Source organism: Pseudochaenichthys georgianus, unplaced genomic scaffold, assembly GCF_902827115.2.
Source record: "Pseudochaenichthys georgianus unplaced genomic scaffold, fPseGeo1.2 scaffold_801_arrow_ctg1, whole genome shotgun sequence".
NCBI classification, from domain to species: domain Eukaryota; kingdom Metazoa; phylum Chordata; class Actinopteri; order Perciformes; family Channichthyidae; genus Pseudochaenichthys; species Pseudochaenichthys georgianus.
Genome location: NW_027263349.1, coordinates 53,902 through 59,890, shown reverse-complemented (window position 1 = coordinate 59,890; position 5,989 = coordinate 53,902).

Sequence of the window (5,989 nt, the reverse complement as noted above, 5' to 3'; positions counted from 1 at the left end):
ACTGCCCCAACTCCAGTGTCCGCATCTACCTCTACAGTAAACTGCCGAGTAGAATCTGGAAAAATCAAAATAGGAGCAGAGGTGAAGCGTTACTTTAACTCACCAAAAGCCCCTTCAGCCACCGAGGACCACCGGAAGGGAATGTTCTGAGAGGTGAGAGCTGTGAGAGGGGCTGCCACCAAACTGTAGTTTCTAATGAACCTCCGGTAGAAGTTGGCAAAACCCAGAAAGCGTTGGAGCTCCTTGCGTGTTGAAGGGCGTGGCCAGTCAGTCACCGCCTTGGTCTTGTCAGGATCCATCTTCATTTTTCCGGTGGAGACCACAAGTCCCAGGAAAGGGACTTCTGTGGCGTGGAACACACACTTCTCGGCCTTGACAAAGAGGTGGTTCTCCAAGAGCCTCTGGAGGACTAGGCGAACATGGACCACATGCTCTTGTTTTGACTTGTAAAAAATCAAAATGTCATCCAGGTATACAAAAACACAGATATTGAGTAGATCCCGCAGAACATCATTCACCAACCCCTGGAAGACTGCAGGTGCATTGGTGAGTCCAAAAGGCATGATTAAATACTCATAATGTCCACTAGGAGTGTTAAATCCTGTCTTCCACTCGTCCCCCTCCCTGATTCTCACCAAATGGTACGCGTTACATAGGTCCAGCTTGGTAAAAATAGTAGCGCCTTGTAACAGTTCAAATGCAGAGGAAACAAGTGGAAGGGGGTACCTGTTCTTGACAGTGATGTTATTGAGTCCTCTGTAGTCAATGCATGCAGGCGCAGAGTCTTATCCTTCTTACCCACGAAGAAAAAACCTGCACCAGCAGGAGATGATGAAGGCCGGATAAGCCCTGCATCCAAAGAGTTATTGATATACTTCTCCATTGACTTAGTTTCAGGAGCCGATAAAGAAAAAAGTCAACCTCTAGGAGGAGAAGTACCAGGTAACAGGTCAATAGGACAGTCATTAGTACGATGAGGCGGGAGTGAGGTGGCCCGAAACTTGTTAAAGGCCTCTTTAAGATCCCAGTAATCCTTGGGAACACCGGAAAGGTCTTCACACTCAGAGATCCTCGGCCGACTGGAATCAATTGAGGAACTAGATCTTAAGCAGACAGCATGACAATGAGCACTGCACTCTCTAATAGTCCCTGAAGCCCAATCTATATGAGGATTATGCCTCCTTAACCAAGGAAACCCCAAAATGACCGGCTGATGTGGTGCATGGATAAGGTGAAAAGAGAGTGTTTCACTGTGATTACCTGACATGCTCATTTGAACTGGAGTTGAACGGTGTGTCACTCTGCAGAGAAGACGACCATCTAGAGCTGTAGCATTGATGGGCTTCTCCAAAACCTCCCGACCAAGTCCCATCTGAAAGGTCAGTATATAAGGCCAGTGTTATGTCCAAAAGACTGGCATCAGCACCAGAGTCAATAAGAACTGCCACAGTGTGCATTTCCCCCGAGCAGCTCAGCTGAGCATGGGTTAGGGGTCGAGAGGGCATTTCTAGATTCATAATTCGGCTCACCAGCGCCCTCTGGATGACTGGTGAGCCCTGCCTTTTACAGGACAAGAGAAGGCAAGATGACCCTCCTGGCCCCAGTAAAGAAAGCAGTTGTCCCGCAGGCGGCGCTGTCGTTCTTCCTCGGAGAGCCGGGTCCGCCCCAGCTGCATTGATTCAGAAGAGTTAGAAAATCCTCCTCTCACCTGTTCAGTAGCATGCGTTGACGGGAGAGGCGGAGCCTGAGGGGCGACGGAGAAAACCCTCTCTCTCCTCCGCTCCCGCGGACGGCAGACAATGCAGATGGAGAGAGCTTTTTCAGTTTTAGACGGGCCACTATCAATGAAATGCCGGACCCCTGGACGCCCTGGGGTTTATACCTGCCTGCAAGTTCTCCGCGCCCCCCCCCGCGAGAGTGAGAGGTGACAAGGGGAGCACGTCTGTAACCCGACAACGTTGCAATGAATCGACATCTGACCAATCACGGCTTTGATACGGCCACTAGTGCAGGTGAAGAGATGTCGGTGAAAAGACAGTTTCAGTCCGGCACAAGCAAGAGGGAAAAAAAACAAAACTTGAAGAAACTTGAGCATTACTCGAAGGTGGGTTATTGTATGAGTCAAATGTACAACTTGCAAATGTTGTAAAAGTCAAATTGCCATATTAAAACATCAGCTGCAAGTCACGACATGAAGAAGGCAGTCTCTGCAGAGCATACAGGCTAGTGGAGATGCAGTTATTGCCAGCATTCTTTATTTAACATTCATTCAAGTATGTGATGCCTCCCTTGTATCTGTTAACGTACAGGAGGAAGAGTGATACACTGTCTGTCTAGTTGGCTTACATAACAGTTAAAGTTTACAGCTTAAAAAACATGGAGCATTTGTTCCCCTCTTATTCATTTTTATGTCAATTTGCACATTTCATGGTGACGCTCAGCCTCTCCCCTTAACTCTTAACAGTCATCATCATTTCAACCACAACACAGAGAAATACTGACAGAAATGTGTGTAGTTGTTGATACATTGCTGACAGAGGGAACTAGAATACAGATTTAAGAAATATCAGTTTTTGAGCATGACATAAGCATGTTTTGTCTTGACTATATTACAACTATATTATAATAAAATAATATAGTATTTACATTATTGAATTGATTATGATTATTATTATTAGTAGTAAAAGTAGTTTATTTGCATTAAGTATATTTTAATGTTTTTGAGGCTAGTATTTGGCAGGAAATGCAGACGTATTCACCTGTAAACTGAACGACATACATGCACATTTACCATTTACCTCACTGTATACAAAAGTAACTGTGTTGATAATAATAATAAACAGGAATTATATTTGCAAAGTAGCCTACTTTGTTTCCAAACAAATTGTTTTCACTCCTGTCGGTTGGGTGGGGGAGGAGCTCATCTCACAATGCCGCTTGGGGCCCCAAGTTGGGCGGCCCTGATAATGTACCTAACCTAACAGGTACATATTGAAACAAGAAGTTCAATGTTGGTTTGTGAAGAGGATGTGTTCCTTCTGTGTCTCAGCAAATATCAAATCTCCGACCGGTTCTTAACCTGTTAAACCCCGAGCCTGTTTTTCAGGTTTCAGGCTCGAAAATGACATTCCCAGAACAAATGACTATAAATTCACTTCTAAAAGGTTTATATGAATAATTGTTATTATCAAAGCAAGGTTACATCTGTGAGTTTGGATGTAGAAGTGTCAGAATCAATATAGATTTTTCTGTGTCAGAGTAAATTTAGATGGAACATAGCAAAAAAATGTAAATTCCTGTCTCCGCCTAAAGAAAACCCATTACTTATAGTGAAGACCAACCTTGAATGATGGGTTAGTAGCCTAAAAGCTTTAGGAATCCAAAGTATCACATATAATAAGTACCCTGTATCAAGATTGAGGCAAAACAAGTGACATTTGATCTTTTTAGAGAGGTTTAGTGAAAATAAAGTCCAGGCGGAATAAGCTTTGGGCACATTTGGTTCCATCAGTGCCATTTGACCTTTTTCAGGTACAAGACTATAACAATCATTGTATTATATTGAATCATCACTATAGGTATTCATTCCACCCACAAAAAAAATGTTAAAAATCTTCCAAAAAAAAAAATGTTAAAAATATTTGTTTGTGTATGAGTGTGTGTAAGTGTAGCTGTGTGGGTATGTAAGTGTAGCTGTGTGGCTATGTGTAGGTGTGTAAGTGTATCTGTGTGTCTATGATAACTGTACCAACGCACTATACAATACAACTACACTGTAGGTCATTGTGTGTAGGTGTACTTGCACAAGAAAAAAAAACGGAAACATCGGTAACATTTGACTTAAACTGGGGCAGATTTATTTCAAACATTTTACCAACACACTATAGGCATGTAAAAACAAACATTTTATCAACGTACTATACAATAAAACCACACTGTAGGTTTGTAAAAACAACAAATATTTTACCAACACACGATACAATAAAATCACACTAGGTATATAAAAACAACAAGTTTTTTTTTTTAAATAAACACCCACAAAATGTTATACCTACCTGAACTTTACACCTACCTGAATGTTCCAGTATTTAGGTCGTGCCACTCCCTGAAACAGTTATTTTTGACAGTGAAGCACAGAGGGACCTGGCACTTCCTGCAGTACACGGGTGTCTTCACCCTTTTGAGTCCAGCATCTAGGCACCTCCTGCAGTTCTTCCTGACCTTGGTGGCATCTTCCCCATAATACTCGGGCATGCATGTGAGTGGTGGAGGAGGGGGTGGTAGAGGAGGGGGTGGTGGAGGTGCGGGGCCTTCAGCAGGGCCTTCAGAAAACTCCAACAATTCTGCAGCAAGCTGCTCCCTGAAAGTCTTCTGGGTGTGTGTCTTTGTCCTGCTGGGGTCACACCTCATCTAAAAAATGTGGAAAAACAAAGAGATTAGATTAATTCACTGGCTTATACTTATAGGATAATATTGGACTATAAATGAATAATATTACACCAAATAAATAAGTAAACACATGTATATTCATTTAGAAAATGTAACTCCAAAAAGACAAGTAACACCATTTAGCATTTTGCCTAATCATTCCTGTAGCTTCTTGGCTAAGCTAACACTGTGATGCAGTTCCACCAAACACATAAGTAATATATAAAAAGGATAATATTGGACTATAAATGAATAATATTACACCACATAAATAACTAAACACATATATATATATATATATATATATTCATTCACTGGCCATTCATTTAGAAAATGTAACTCCAAAAAGACAAGTAGCACTATTTAGCATTTTGGCTAATCATTCCTGTTGGTTAAGCTAACACTGTGATGCAGTTCCACCAAACACAAAAGTAATATATAAAAAGGATAATATTGGACAATAAATGAATAATATTACACCAAATAAATAAGTAAACACATATATATATATATTCATTCACTGGCCATTCATTTAGAAAATGTAACTCCTGTTAGGAATTTGAATGGACAACTGGTCCGCTTTTTCAAATCTCCGCGCGTCCCTAAACAAGCTGATATCTTACAGGAAGGAATCCAGAGCCTACAATTAACCGTTTAACAATAATCCACTTTAATGGTAATATGACAATGCAATACAATCAAATACAGTACAAATTAAATACAGTTATCTTTGGGATCCCACATTTACCTGATACTCACGTGAGCCAGCCAGAGGAAAGAGAGCGAATACAGCGTGGTTCCTGTGTTTAATACATCGCTAACAATGGGAGGAGTTATCTGATCCTCCCTTCCAGACCTCCGTGATTGGCTGCCCAAATATCACCAACACCTCACATCTTAAGTTTCCCCAATCACAGTGGCTTTAGCTTTATTATCTCCTAGATCTGAGTTGACTGTATGTCAACTCCTCACCTTCCCCCTTCTTCCTTTGTCCTCAAAAACCACATGTTAACAGGCCCAAAACCAGCTCACAGTTTTCTACACAAATCATTTTCCCCTTTTAAGCTTCTTCATAGTTTGCATGAATACATACACATATTTCCTTAGTCCTCACATTTATGAAAGGATAAAACAGATAAATCAATATAAAACACAAACACAGGTATTGTTTGAACAGTATTCACTTAACTGCTACTATTTGATAATTACCAGAGGAACTGAAGGGACCTCTTTTAATATCTGGAAATTGCAACAAGACTTTCTGCCATTTCAAATGTAACACACTTCTTAAATATCAGATGCTGCAATCCCCCTTTTGCACTCTCCTAAAAGAGTGCAACTTACACAAGGCACTTGAAACATAACTATTGTCATTTCTCTCCAATATCATCAGAAACTGAGATCCAAAGTATTTGAAATCGTGAAGGAACAGAACATCACTTCCCATGGCAGTGAAGGAACCATGAGGGGGCAGCTGAGTGCTAAGAAGCAGTCTCCTGGTGGTGAATCATCAGCCCGCTGAGGTCCTTCTCCGGTCCGATGATGATGCCTCCCGACTGCT